We start from the raw sequence: 15,921 nt of genomic DNA, 5'->3' as shown, positions 1-15,921 counted from the left end.
AAAGAAGGTTGTTAGTGTAGCCGAAGCAGGAGAGAACCCCGGCCTTCCTTACAGCTTGCACACGTGCGGGCCCGGACCGGCCCTGTACTGCAGGCCGTCTGTCTTCCTCTGGGCCCTCGTTCATCACGAGGGGCCCGATGAAAACTCCCTATGTTCCCGCTGCAGAAACGCATTCACATCATTTTACAGAGCCTGATTTGGTTCACCCCCTCCCCGCTCCACGGTCCTTGCACCGACACAAATCACACGCCATGCGCTGAGTTCGAGTGAACGGCTCAAGCGGCCAATCCTGGACGGCTTCCTGCGAGAGAAGCCATCCCCTCCGCTGGCCTCTTGGAACACCTGGTAAACACTCGCGACCACAGCAGGGCTATGTTGTAGACTCCCGCCTGTGCGTCCATCTCCCCCGGAACCGTGCTTGCGGCTTCCCAGCTCCAGGCTGCCAGGAAGCCCGGGGCCCCGCGGTGTGAGGGTAGGCACAGCCTTCCTTGGCTTCAGTCCATGGTCAACAGCCTTATTCTCGTGAGCAAGGAGAGAGTCCAGAAAGCACAAGGGCTTCCCAAATTATTTTTATATCATTTTGAAAGTAGACTATGAGGTGGGCGACCTTTCTGACCTCCTCTCTGCCCGCTCTGCGAATCCACTCTGTTCCAGCCAGCTGGACTTCTGCAGATACTGAAGGACACGTATCATTCTCTGTGCCCCCAGACGCTGGCATGGCTTTTTTCTTCGTTGAAGTCTCTGCTCGAATGCCTTCTCCAGCCACCCAATGGGAAAGAGCACCTCTCATGACCATGCCACCAGCCCCTACCTGTCCCCTGTTTTCTTCCCCTTTAGAGAGGTCACTGTCACATTCTGTAAAGTTGGGTCCTTATAACAGAAATTTTCAGAATTTGCTCACTGTCCGCGTGTTCAACCGCACCAGAGTGTAAGCTCTAGAATTTATAGGGACAAAATGAGATGCTGTCTTCCTGCCGTTATTTCTAGCACCTGGATGGTACTCGGGATATAGTGGGTACTTGACTACATGTTCATGGAGTGAGTGCTGAGTGGTGATCGCAGAGCGTCCAGGAAGGAGCCCTGTGATCCTGGGGGACTGGGGACAATGAAGGCAGGCGGGAAGCAGGTGGGCAGAGAAGGGTCCATCACAGGGACCTGGTAGTCGGGTTGTTTCCTGCTCTCTGCTTCAGGCTGGGGACTCTGGGACGCCATGAGCTCACAGAGATGGGCCACATCTGAGCCACAGGCGAACATGGACTGTTTGGGGAGAGGGATGGCTGGAGTTCAGCTTCCTTGGGGTCATTGTAACTTCTGCGTGCTTCACTGGGGCCATAGACCAGTGGCTCAATTGAGAACCACAAAACCTGGCACAGATCCCACTGTAGTCAGGCTTAAAGACCCCACTGCAGTGGCTAAAGAGTGGTCCCAGTCCAGGGCCCGAAGAGGATGTGCCAGAAAAACAAAGGGGCCAGTTCAGAAAAACAAAGAGGTCCCTGGCTGAGCTGAGACACAGCCTGTGGGTCGCACCAGCCACGGACCTCAGAGCCTGTCCACTGCCCAGGGACTGGACCCAGATACTGTCTAATGCACATCCAAAGTCCGGGAGGCCCTGGGGCCTTATTCCCTCTCCCCCCTATGCCCCCTCCACCACTGACCCACAGATAGGATTGCCCAAACCACATGCAAGATATTCAATTACATGGGCATTTCAGATAAACACTACAGTATATAAATATATATTTATATGCCGTATACAAATATATATGTATATTTGTATAAATATGTCCCATGCAGTATTTGGGACTTACCACTAAAAAAAATTACTTGCTGTTTGCCTGAAATTAAAGGGAACTGCATGTCCTGTATTTTTGTTTGCTAAATCTGACACCATCTCCCCAGGGGCGCAGGCAGCAGTGATCTGAGAGTCTAGGTGTTTAAATCTAAAGAGACAGCCCTCACCGAAAGGGGTTTAAACACTGGCTGTGGGTTTAAATTATTGAATCAAACTAAGTTTCCCGGCTCAAAGATCCATTTTCCCCCATGGGGAGCTCATGTGGAAGAACAGATCAGTTATTGAGAAATAAAGACACTACATCTATTTCCTCTGCACGTTTCAGGGGGAGTAAATTCGCATACAGAGCGTATCCTGCATTTTGATTAATAATGTAAACAACTATGATTTATTTAGTGCCTACTATGTAGAGGCACTCTGCAAGATGTTTAATATGAGTAATTCATAACGCTCACAGTAGCCCTCCAAAGTTGATCTTACAGATGAGAAAACGCAGGTTCTGAGAGTTTGAAGCCTTCCATCTAACCCACACAGTAAGAAACTCATCCCTCCTCAGTTTTTAATTCATTAACTTGATATATGTTGCTAAAAAAAATGCAAACACTGAAGAACAGAATAAAGTGACAAGTGAAATACGCTTCTGACCCCCACTTCCCAGAGGTGACCTAAATGTCTCCAAAATGTCTTAAGATGATTCTCTGTGTATATGTGGTCATATTTGCACACACACAGAGATTTTAAACAGGTTCAAGTAACATAAAAACACCTGCATAGAAACCAGCAGCTTTGTCAAATCTTAAGGCCGAACCCTATTGCCTCAGTGTTTTGTTTTTGTTTTTGTTTTTAAGTAAAACATGGACTTGAGGGCACCTGTCCACCCTTCCCTGATCTCAGCCTGCTCCCTTCCCAGAGGTAACTGTTACCTTGAGGTCACTTATCATCCTCCCGCACCACTTAAAAGATACTTTTGCGGGGCGCCTGCGGGGCTCAGTCGGTTACACGTCAGACTTCGGCTCAGGTCACGGTGTCACAGTTTGTGGGTTCGAGCCCCACATCGGGCTCTGTGCCGACAGCTCGGAGCCTGGAGCCTGCTTCGGATTCTGTGTCTCCCTCTCTCTCTGCTCCTCCCCTGCTGGCACTCTGTCTGTCTCTCTCTCTCAAAGTAACAAATAAGCACTAAAAGAATTAAAAGACATTTTTGTCACATGGTCTGTGTCCACAATCTCATGTTTGTCACATACATCGTGGCCCAGCATCTGGAGATGGGGCCAAACGGGCAGCACGCGAGTGAGCAATTGTTTGGAGTCGGCACAGCCGTGAGAGGTGACGATGCTCGGTGCCGTGCGGCCTACAGCTAGCTCCACGGCGGAGCGTCTTGCAAACACCGTTGCACACACCCCTGCACACACCCGTGAGGAGGCGCGTAGGAGGTCCTTCTCAACAGCACCTGTGCCTGAGCAACAGTGGCCCAGCTAACCCCTAGCGGGAGATGGGGCGGCTTAAACCAGCGCATTCACACGGAGAAGGTTGGAGAGCGCACGAAATGAATGAGTAAATCCACACCTGCTGATGTGGACGAACATGAAAAACGTAAACTTGCCTGAGGACATGAAGTTGCTGAATGGTGAATACTGCAATGTACAATTATGTAAGTAATTTTGAAAAGCTGTAACAGATGTATAGTATTCCATTATATGGATATATATACACATGTATATATAATTTATATATATAAATTATGTATATAAATTGTATATATAATTTATATTATATATTAATATTTATATATAATATATATTATATACATTATAATTAACAATATATACATACTACAATTTATTTGGTGCCTTCCCTGCTGACGGAAATTTAGGCTGTTTCCTTTTGTTCTTCGTTACCATAAACGGCGCTGCAGAAAACTCTCTCGCTCGTATCTTTGCGCGTGGACGAGACCGTCAGTTAAGCTAGCTACCAGCACTGCGACTGCTGTGTTGAAAGGTTTTATGGTCAGCTTTCACTAAACCAGCTTCAGGGTCCAAACACGGAGCCCCTACCCTCAGTGCTTAAAAAAATGAACGCTTATTTCTTGCTAATGTCACGTCCTGGTAAACGCGTGGCTACACTGGGTTCTCTGTGTGGTGTCCTGGTTCTGGGACCCAGGCTGAAGCTCCCAGCCCTCGTCGGGAACGAACTGGGTCACAGCAGGAGGAGGTGAGCAAGGGGGACGCACGGGGGCTCCTAAAGCGTCCGGGCCCTGCTGTCATACTCACCGGCTCTCGTGCCTTTGGCCAACAGAGGGGAAGGAACCTCTCTCGAGGGGGGCTGGGGTCACGTGGCGATGGGGAGGGTCCCGGGGGGTTATGCGTGAGACGTGGGGCAGCCGTCTACCGCCTCAGGCAGAGGCATCTGAGTCCTAGTTGATATAGACTCACACTCTCTAACTTACAGTTTATGGGTGGGGGGGGGGGTCTGCATTACAACAATGGCTCCAGTGGGCAGACACAGTACTTGGCATTGGTTAATGTACATTTCTCAGATTTTGAGTGAAGTGGGCCATCTTTTCGCCTTTCTTTGACATTTGCATTGTGTGTGTGTGTGTGTGACTGCAAACTGCCCTTTCCTGCCCTTCGTCCACCACAACCGTGCTGGGGCCTGTCCCTGTGCTGTTTAGGGATTTATCTCTTTACTGCTGCTGCAGAAGCTTCTCCTGGGTTCTCCCTCATCTGTCACTCAAAAAGGGTCCCTGGTACCAATGGCAGCAATTGCTGTGCCGAATTGAAATGAAAAAAAAAAAAAAATGTAACTGCTCCTACCAGGTTCCCACCACACCCCTAGAGAACAGAAGACAGACAGACACACACACACACAATCTGAAATCCTCATGCTGGAAATCTGGGTCCCCGGTGCCTATTCAGAATCTGGGACTCAGCGCTGTATACAAAATGCTTGCCGAATGGATTAATGGCTAACGAACAAAGACCTTTTCAGCATATACTTGGCCATGACATATCAAGGCAGCACACTGAAATCAGGCTAAGGAAGGATCTCTTAAGCCCATCCCACGTCTCCGTGTTTTATAATCCAGCTTTTTGGCTCTCTGTGGGTACGTGGTCACCCCTCAGCCCCCACCCACCTTTTCTCTAAGTGCCAAGCGTAACTGCCTCCGTCTATAAGGGTTGAACGGTGTTCTTTTCCTTGAGAGCCACACCACAACTGTGCTGTATTCACCACTGTTTTAATATACAAGATTCTTTAGAATAGCCAAACAGAAACAAAACATACAAGAAGTACGTTTAAAGAGGACACAAAAGTTAAAAAGCAGCCCCTGTGTATAATTTAAACCTACCGATTCTAATCTTCCAGATCCTGTCCAAAGGTCAAACCCTCCTCTGGGAGAAAATGCCCTAGGTAGGTTTTAAGATTACCCAAACGGGTTTGAGATTTCTATGGTGGTCAGGCTCCTCAAAATTGGCAGGTAATTTAGAAACCCACCTTGGGGCGCCTGGGTGGCTCAGTCGGTAGACCGTCCGACTTCAGCTCAGGTCATGATCTCACGGTTGCTAAGTTCGAGCCCCGCGTCAGGCTCTGTGCTGACGGCTCGGAGCCTGGAGCCTGCTTCGGACTCTGTGTCTCCCTCTCTCTCTGCCCCACCCCCACTCGTGCTCTGTCTCTGTCTCTCAAAAATAAATAAATTAAAAAAAAAAAGAGAAACACACCTAAACCACAAATAATTTTCTCATAAGAAAGAAAGAAAAAGCAGGGGATTCTCAATTTGGAATAAAATGCTTAGACTTTGTGGGGCGCCTGGGTGGCTCAGTCGGTTAAGCGTCCGACTTCGGCTCAGCTCATGATCTCACGGTCCGTGAGTTCGAGCCCCGCGCCGGGCTCTGTGCTGACCACTCAGAGCCTGGAGCCTGTTTCAGATTCTGTGTCTCCCTCTCTCTCTGACCCTCCCCCATTCATGCTCTGTCTCTCTCTGTCTCAAAAATAAATAAACGTTAAAAAAAAAATTAAAAAAAAAAGATGCTTAGACTTTGTGATACTTTGATCAGACCTGGGCTAGCGTTCACCTACGATTTCTCTCAGAAGAGAAGGGACATTCCCAATACACTAACAGCATACGCAGGATTTGGGGAGAGCTTATCACAAAAAGGGAAATCCCTACACCCACTATAAACAAGAACACTTTTACTAACGAGTCTTAGGAGGGACTCACTGAAGTTTGAAACTGGTTTTCCTTCCTCTTCTTCCAAAAAAATCTAATGCACATACAGCCAACACCTCACTGATTAAACGCATTGTTTTGTACAGTACAAAGGTCTTGGCTATGTTGTCACTTCCTCTCTGTTATCCGTGCACACGTTATTGTGACTGAAACCTGGAAAATCTGGCTTTTTGCTTTACAGACAGCCAGAACCCTACAGGACTCTGCTCAACGGTGATTCTGACAACTCCTGTTCATGGCTTCTTTTCACTTTGCGTGTAATTCAATGCGACAAACATACATAGAGATTCTGTGTGTGCAAGGCACGCTGCCAGGTCCAGGGGAAACGGCCAGAAACAGACAAAGTATTTGCTGTCAGGGACTCACTGTCTAGTACAAAATAGTCCAGGACAAAATACAAAATGCACAAAAATAGGCTTTGATGCCGTGTCGCGAGCAAAATCACCAGAAGGCACACGGTTCAGAGGTGAGCAAGTTGACTCCCGCAGGTGGGGACGTGGTTGGGAGCCTGCCCTGGTTCCAGCTCTGCGCCTTTTCTCCTCTGGGTCTCACATGCAGAAGACAGTCAAGCCTGGATTTTGAGTCACGTGTTCTGTGAGTGTTCCGCAAGACGAGCAAACATTTCTAACAAATCTTAACTTTATAGAGGAGTGATGTTGCGCAACACAAGTCGTATGTGATGCCAGATGCCGTGTGATCACAACTGAGCCAATGGTTCTTCTCTCTTTCTCTCTCTCACTCCCTGCGGGGTTGTGGGTGATCGTCTCCCATGCTCAGATGCTGGTCTCAGGAGGTGGTGTTTGGCAGAAATCCCTGACTTTTCAGAATGTTGGAAGGTGCCCCCAACTGGCACTGGTGTATTTTTTGTCACCTCCAAGCACCTATGGATGGTCCTTTGCTTTTCCAGACAAGAGTAACCTGAAGAAGGCTTTGCTTCATTCTAGGTCAGGCCGCCTGCAGATACAGACCCTTTCCTCGGCTGCCTTATTGCCAGTAACATTAAATACAGTCTATGACAAGAGTTTATTAATACCGTACCGTAGTCAACATCTGTGCGAACATATACAATGGCCCCCGTGCAGAAAAGATTCCATTGAGCCAATCGACAGCAGTGATGGTTAGAGATACTGAAAGTTGTCCTACACAATAGCCCTCCTCTCTCGTCTCCCTCACACCAGCCACGAAGGTTTTCAAAGGTAAGTGCAAGTTAATTCGTTTTTCTCTTTATATTTTGTATTTTCTTTAGTATCTTATATTATATTACGGTATTGTAATCATTTTTTAATGAATATTTTTGGGTTGCGGAACGAATCATCTGAGTTTCCATGATTTCTTCTGGGGAAATTTGCTTTGATATACAAGAGCTTTGGATTTACAAGCATGTTTCCGGAACAAATTGTGCTCACAATCCAAGGTTTTACTGTATGGGCTTGTCGAGGTCTACTCTTAGTAAGAGTGTCAAAGGCTGCTATGACCACTTTTGGGCGCCCACTACTTGCCAGGCCCTGTGCCGGGTGTTGGGGTGACACTGCCTCCGTGTCCCTCTGTGAGGCTGGTGTACCCTACTCCGGAGATAGGAATTGTATGACCGGAGCCTCCCTCTGAAACGCAGACACGGGCAAGAGGCAGAGGCGACAGTCTAGACCTGGACCGAGAAGGAGATTCTACTTGTAGCCTAAAGTGGAAGCCAAGGAGGGCAGAAGAGAGTCAATATCACTGCTCTGCTCCCTCTCAGCCTGGCCTTCTGGGATCTGGACAGTTTTGTCTGGTCTTAGGACAGGGGGCATGCTTTTGAAAGCATATGGTTATACCTCACTGCAAATTCCTCTCTGCAACTGGGTGAAATAGTCCATTTCCCATTCTGTACACGCATGTGTACTGCCATCCCCTTCCGCGTGCAATCTGACATTCACACGGCGCACACGCTTATGAACATGATGGGTAGATGTAAAAACATTTATCACGATTCTCTTCGTCCTGTCCTGATATGTCTGAAGTCCCTGGTGGGTAAGCCTGTGTCATAGCTGGTGGACCCCTGGAACATGCAGTGAGAGCGCTAATATGTTCAAACCCAGATGCAGAGGGGCACCTGAGTGGCTCAGTCGGTCAAGAATCCAACTTCGGCTCAGGTCATGATCTCACGGTTCGTGAGTTCGAGCCCCGCGCCGGGCTCTGCGCTGACAGCTCGGAGCCTGGAGCCCGCTTCGGATTCTGTGTCTCCCTCTGTCTGCCCCTCTGCTGCTTGCACTCTGTCTCTCAGATTGTCTCAAAAATAAATAAACATTAAAAAAAAAGTGTCAAACCCAGGTGCAGAACCGTGCGTTCGCCGACAGAGAAAGCTCGTTCTATTTGCTCGGCCTTTGCTTACGAAGACATATAAACAACATTTGGTTTTCTAAAAACTTTGGTTAGTGACAAGAGACCATTTTGGCTCAAGTGAGATATCTGACTTCCAAATGCATATTGTTCCTGAGGGGAGATAAAAAATAAACCGTAGCGAGCAAATCCACAACCAACGCGTATGGGAGTTTTGACCCACGGAGTCCCTGCGGTCAGAGGCGAAGCATTCAGATTTCACAAAGAAAAGACTGAATTACGCAACAGACGTGCAAACAGAAAAATCTTCACGTTTGCGCTTCTGTTTCTGGTGCCGTTTATGCCAGAACATTCATTTACACTTGCTTGACTGCATGGGGAAAAGTGACAATTACACATGCAAATGAAGTGATTAAAAAGGACACAAAACTGGAAACGAAAAAAAAAAAATCATCACAATAAAAAAAAAAAAAAATTCACCGAGACAGTGTTTGTCTTCCTTCCTCTCCTCTCCATCCTTGGAGGATGTTTACGTGACAGATAATTTCCAAGCAGGGCTAAACCCACGGCGTGTGGACAATGGAGTTCACTGCGCATGGCGGGAGCCCTGATGAATGGTCTCAAAACCAGCTGCTGGGAGTGCGAGAAGAGGCGAAGGCTCTGGTCGAGACAGTCGGCGCGGCTCCTCAGTGCATGGAATCCAGATCTCTTTATTTGCCAGCTCATGCATTATGTATGCCGGCCACGCAGAGTTTATACATGGAGGCGATATTATCATACTGCTAAACAGGGACCTAGCCAAGCTACCCGTGCTATCGTGGATGATTAACATATTTGTCCTAGAGACAGTATTTCCTAGTCGACGCGGCAGACAGATTTTGTTGCTGTTCGATTTCGAGACCTTGTGATCGCCGGCATAAACCCTGGCATTTGGGGGGGTCTGCCTGACACACCCCACAGCACTGGGTTTTGCTTCCGTCTAATTCTGTGCGTCTGGGGACCTTGGATGAAGTCACACTTCCGTCCATGCAGCAGCCTAAGTGAATCACTCGGCGGGGTTTGTAGAAATCGATGGGTTGTTTTACACACTCACAAACGATGGCGAAAAATGTCACGTTGACTTTGTATGGTCACGTGTAACCTCTTGCTCCAGAAACTGTCAGTGACATTCAGGGCTCATGACAATGGCTGAGATTCAGCTGGTGTCTTGGGGTTGTTGACTCGTAAAGCTTTAGGTTTCAAGACTTATGCGTTGAAATCATGGCGTCATTTTTATGCCCTGTATGCATCAACCTGGGGGAAGGTGTGAGGGGTTTGGCAGAATTCACAGAATCCAGAGAAGGAAGGAAGGAGCTCAGCCTGGCTCGTTTTGCCAGATCAGGCAAACCACAGGGGAAATGATGCGTCATGCACTGGGTGTTCCATTTGTGCCGAGTGTGGCCGAGCCCGGACCCCCACCCGGCTCCCAACTCGAGGCTCTTCCCGTGCACTTCCTGCAGCTGCAGGGATTGCCACATCCATCAGACCTGTGACAATGCTTCCCGTCACCTGCCTGCTTGCGACTGCAGAAGTCCCGTGATGAATTTTGGCCAAAGCCAAGTATGTTCCAATCTGAGTTCCAACGATTACTTACGTCTAATCTCTTCTACTCCATTTGGCATTTTGGAAACGCTCTCAGCATAGCTTTAATTCCCACATAGGGACACGTACAGCGTCTTGTTCACAGGAAGCAGCCACCTGGTATTTGCGGATTAAATGGTGGGTAAAGAAATCATTGACGGGGTGCACCCTCAGGAACCTGTGAGGTTGGGCGAAGTCAGTTCAGAGGCTGAGGAGCGTTCTTTTGAATAACCTCGAAGTTGCCAATTACCTGTTACAAAGACTAACCTTGGTTTTTAAAAAGTATGAAAGATAATCGAGAGTTAAGTTTTATCACAGAGGCATTGTAAGTTTGTTGACTGCATCAACCGTCAACAACCAAGTCGACTAACAAGGACCGAGTTGCAGATTTCTTAGGCGTCTGCCACAGAAAAACCATATTCTAAGAGGCATTCTAGAACCTTCCAAGCACCGTTCTCTCATCGGACTAAGGTTAGGATCATTCAGTATCTGAGGCAGGCCAATGCTGCAAGCGTCTTGCATAGAAATACCTCCAAAATCTCCACTTAAATAAGCCAAACGTGTTTCCTGTGCTGTCGCACAAAGGCTCTTGCTACAACGGATTTTTATTTCCTTCAAGTGGACTCTTCTCATGACTTGACCCTTTTGCCCCCACATTTATTTAATCTGCAACATGAGGCAACTGAACTAGACCAGAGGTTTCCAAAGGGAGCTCCTGGGAGCCCTCACGGGCCGCCATTGCCATGCTGGGCGTCCCTTTGAGACGTTTCCTTCTGAAGAAAGGGCTCTGTCACTTAAACCACATTAGAAAATGCTGGGGTTAGACAGTCTGTAAACTTCCTTATGCCCTGGCATTCTATGAATCTAAAAACATTCCCTACACAAGTGTGTCTTAATTTCAGCTAACATTTCTGACCCCCTCCAGCTAGACGTAAGCCCTCGGTTCTCTGAATATTTAATAACTGTTTTACTGCTTTCATTACACTGACTGCTTTCTCCTCGAATTATTGCCTTTGTGAACATGTATCAAGGGCAGGGATCTCGGGAGCATGGCCCGCTGAGCTCCCGACAAACGGAGCACCCTGGTGAAACACTTTTCTAAATAAATGAACAAACTTAAAAATGCTAAGATCTCTTGGGGGATCTTGTGGGAATGTGAATATAAAAGTCTTTCTTTGCTTTGGGATGGACATGGTGGGAAAAGTGAGAAAAATAAACCAACATACAAGTTGGGACGTGGGTCATCATTGTTCTAGAAAACGTCAGCAACACTGGGGAGAGAAGGGAGGGTAAAGAGCAGTGATACTTTTACAAGAATGGAGTACGTGTTGTGTGTGTGTGTGTGTGTGTGTGTGTGTGTGTGTGTGTTTACACTGACCCACAGCATGTTACTAAAACTCATCCTTTAAACACTGTGAAGGGGTGCTGGGTGGCTCGGTCTGTTGAGCATCTGACTCAGTCTGGCTCAGGTCATGCTCTCACAGTCATGAGATCGAGCCCTACGTCCGGTTCTGCACTGAGCACGGAGACTGCTTGGGAGTCTCTACTTCCCTCTGCCCCACTCGTGCTTTCTCTCTCTCTAAAAAAAAATAAAGATAAAAAAATACAAACTCTGTGCAAATAAAATCTCGTCTCCCCAATTTCCTCATTTTTGTTATGTCAGTGAGCAATTTATAATAACTTAAACAAAATTAATGATTCAGGACACCACAACATTTTATAACGTATATGTGAATGCTCCGTGGAGAAGAAGGAGAAATGTAATTTGAACAGCCACATGAGTGACACTTTTAATTAATTTTCTCCTGCTTTAGTAGCCGTGTTGTTAAAGTGTGACAGAACAGATGTTCTGTCTTAAATACCAGCCTCCTAACCGCACACCATTTTTATCTGAGGCTCAGTTTCTGAGTGGGCAGGGACAGGGGGCGGGGGGGGATCTGCAAGCTTCATAGGGAAATGCCTCCAGAAGAGAGGGAAGAAAACAAATCAACCAAATGCATTACTTCCTGCAGTCAAGGGGCCCCTCTCTGAGCAAGTAGTGTATCTTCGAAGTAAAACCTCGAGACCAGAGGCCCTTCGGAAAGGCCAGCAGGAGCGGCGGGAAGGAAGGTCACAGTGATTACATGGGAGTAGGACCCAGAGGGTGGGCCTCAAGCTGACGAACGGAAGCATCAGAGACGATGCATTGGTGCATCAGAGATGAATGGAAGGTTTAAATGCTTCCCAAGAGGCATTTCTGAAGGTCACCCCACGTCTCAAGGTGCCCAGTGCTCTTCCCATGGCCAGGACACAAACTTCTTTAAAATCCCAGAGCACCAGGAATCACTTCTACGGCGGTTGGAGCTTCTTAAACAAGCAACACGAACAGGCATATTGGATGGATGTTGTATGCACTATTTTTCATGGATTCTAAGACACAAATGATGCAAGAGACGCCAGTGATTTCAGATTTTACAGAGACACTGAGATGCCTTTGATTTCAGAAAAACGAAGAGTGTGAGAAGCACATCTTGGAAGCAAGGAAATGCTATTTCATACACCGTCTAAGGCGGCAATGCTCAAACTCTAGCTACACCAGAATGGCCGGGACGGCCTGGACAGGCAGAGTCTGGCGGGTACCACTCCAGCGGTTATGATTCCACAGGTCTGTGGAACCTGCATGTGTCACCACGTCTGTGGGCTGCTCTTTCAGAACCACTGCTCCGAGGTAAGAAATCAGCCCGGGGTTTTAGGCGGTTGGGGAAGGGTTTGGAGGGGCCTGCCCTGGGGCTGCGTCCCTCTCCCAGGGCCGCCGTAACGAGGTTCCAACAACAGGCGGGCTTAACACAACAGAATTTACTGTCTCACAGTCTGGAGGCTGGGAGTCCGAGACTATGGCATCAGCGGGGCCCGGTCCCCTCTGAACCTGCCCGGGACACTCCTTCTTTGCCTCTTCCAGCTTCTGGTGGTGGCCATCGGTCCCGGGGGCTCCTTGGTCTACACACGCATCATTCCAATCTCTGCCTCTATTAGCACGTGGCATCTTCTGCCTAGTGTGTCCGCATCTCTTTTCCTCTTCTTATAAGGACACCAGTCCTTGGATTAAGGGCCACCTTATTCCAGAATGACTTCATCTCAGTTAATTACATACACAACAATCCTACTTCCAAATAAAGTCACATTTGGAAGTTCTTGGGGTTAGGACTTCACCATCTGTGTTTGGGGGAGAGGGTGGGATACAACCCAACCCACAATAGGGACCCAGAGGTAGGTCTTACTTCGTTGTCAGAAAAGCCACACATGATACCTACTGACCCTGTTTGCATAAGACATTCCCTCCTTCCCCTCTCCGCAAAGAAACTTTCCCATATACATGTTACTTAGCTAAATTTTGAGATGCCCCCAGGCCAATGATGTACAACAACCAGCTCCCCATCAGAACAAAGTCCCTCTGTGGCACATAACCCATGCATATTCCCATTAGAATCTTTCTCTGACTATAGACAATGGTTCCAAATCACATAAAACAAAAAACAAACAAAGACAAAAAAACAAAAACAAAAAGAGGCTCTTCAGTTCCCAGGCCTATAACTGATGATCATTTTTGCAATGAATAAATTTAGTTAAGAGCATAAACCCTCATCTTGTCTGAGCTCCTGCCTATGTAAGACCATGTGACCCTGGCTTCTGAGCTGTGGGCCCTTCACGTGTATAATGTGGACAGCTATGGCATTTGGAAGGACTAAATGAAGGAGACATTCTTTGTAGTCCTTGGTCATTGCAAGAGTGAAACAGACAGAAGGTGGTATTAATAATTATTAATAATGGAAACATTCCCCAGTAAGCAGCTGGGGACTCAAGGGAGACGGAAACTTGATGCTTAAGATCTGGGAGGTGCGTGGGGCGGCGGTCTGCCTGCCCAGGCAAGGTAAGATTCATTATCTGTGTGTTTCTTCATTTCGTTTCAATTTGGAAACGGTCAAGGTGGTCTACGTGGGCTCCGTGCTCTGAGGACAGACTCCCTCTTGCCCTCTGCATGAAGATGTACTTTGTCCCGTGCACACTTTCCACACCACCTACAAAGGTCCAGATCCTGGCCCAGATCTTCAACATCCACTTCAGCTAGCCGTGGAGGCCACAACTACTGTTTCTTGTACACAGAAAGGAAATAAAAATCCTTTGTCTACAGACACATTCCATGATAAAGTTTGGTCATCTTGGTCTAATTTTTGCAGGGAATAGAAACATAATAGCTATCATTAACCGATCTCTGTAAATTCACATCACCAGTCATCGGAAACAAGAGGCGAAACTTCTCCCCACTACAGGAGAAAAGTGACCATAATTGAAGGCCCCATCTCTCAGGTATGAGCCAGGGCTGGGGCAACAACAGCAACAACAGTGATACTATCAGCATCATCATCAATAACACTGTCAGCATCATCATGAACAATAACATGATCAATGACGAACAACAGTAACATCCACTGTGAGTGCTTCATAAATAGTCAAAACTTTCATGTTTGCCCCAACCCTACCAGGCAGGTACATTATTATCTCAATTTTATAGATGAGGCAGTCAAGGCACAAAGGGGTCACTTCCTCCCGCTTCCTCCTTGGGAAGGACCATCTGCCCTTCCCCCCGACCCCCCAAGTTTTACCAGTTACCAGATGCTTTCTCTCCCGGCCACCGAGAGCATTTATAGTCTTTCCCAAACAATTCGCTACAGCCTGCCCTTTATTACTCTCCAGTTGGTGGTGTCTGTCTCCTCACCAGTGAAGTCCTAGAGCACAGGGACCGGTTCACACCCATGACGTGGGGGAGGTAGCCCATCCCAGCCGAGGCTCTCGCGGGCTCCCCGCTCCACGCTCGGCCCCTTTGACGCGTTTCACAGTGTTGTGAATTTCACCAGACCCTGGGCTACTCGAGGGCAGGGCCTCTGCGTCTTGCTCATCGCTGCACGCCTGGCCTGCAGTCCGTATCTGGCAGACAGCGAGCATCAGAGAAATGCTTCTCGGTCTGGACGGCTCTGTCCTTTGTAGCCCCACGGGGTGGTGGAAACACTACTGCAGTGCGGGTGGTGGGACTGCCACACTGGAGGGGGCACCAGACACTCGGAGATGATGCTGCACCCACCCCACAGCGGCCCTAGGAAGGCAGGTGTGAATATTCAGGGCTGCAGTGCCCTCTTGTGTCTAAGGCTTCACTAGGGCTCAATTTACACGGCTGTGGAAGAAGCGTTTGAGGAGAACAATCAGCAAAAATGCTCGTTTATCTCCACGCACAAGAGAGAGCAAGAGTGGTGTTCACGGGCACGTGGAGAAGGCAGGTGTGGGACAAATACCGATCCTAGTTCTGACTCTGCCCCTAATTAGCTATGTGCTTTTGGGCAAGATGTAGAAAGTGTCTTAACGTTCTCATCTGTAAAATGGGCGGTCTCTGCTAGTGGGAAGGGAGATGGTGAACTGCTAGGCTTTTAGAGCAGCCTCCATGCCCTAAATATACAAATTTTTGTTAGGCAGACTGTCACCACATGTCTGTGACTTCCCTGAGGTCAAGGGCGATGCCTTATTCATTTCTAAACTTATTTTTATTTATTTAAAAAAAATTAATAATTTTAATTTTATTTTTGAGAGAGAGAGAGGGAGAGAGAGAGAGTGCGCGAGCGACAAGGGAAGGGGCAGAGAGAGAGGGAGACACAGAATCCGAAGCAGACTTCAGGCTCCGAGCTGTCAGCACAGAGCCCAACACGGGGTTTAAACTCACGGACTGCGAGATCAGGACCCGAGCCGAAGTGGGACACTTAACCGACTGAGCCACCCAGGCGCCCCGGACGATGCCTTACTCAAATGCCTATGGTGGTCTCCAGCAAAGTTCCTAGCACACAGAGAATTCCCTCGGTTCTCACGCCCCCCTGAACACATCCCAGTAATAGCACCAACCACATGAAATGCCATTTCTGGGATGGGTGCTCCCCCCTCAACATGAGTC

At 48.0% G+C, this 15,921-nt stretch overlaps 1 protein-coding gene across 4 annotated transcripts in view; it reads right to left on the bottom strand.

Moving 5' to 3' along the window:
• DPP6 (dipeptidyl peptidase like 6) overlaps positions 1-15,921 on the bottom strand; it is an 859,550-nt gene that overhangs the window by 34,462 nt on the left and 809,167 nt on the right. The gene's annotated exons all lie outside the window — the stretch shown is intronic.

This window comes from Panthera leo, chromosome A2 (genome assembly GCF_018350215.1).
Source record: "Panthera leo isolate Ple1 chromosome A2, P.leo_Ple1_pat1.1, whole genome shotgun sequence".
NCBI lineage: Eukaryota > Metazoa > Chordata > Mammalia > Carnivora > Felidae > Panthera > Panthera leo.
This window is presented reverse-complemented; position numbering and strand designations above follow the sequence as displayed.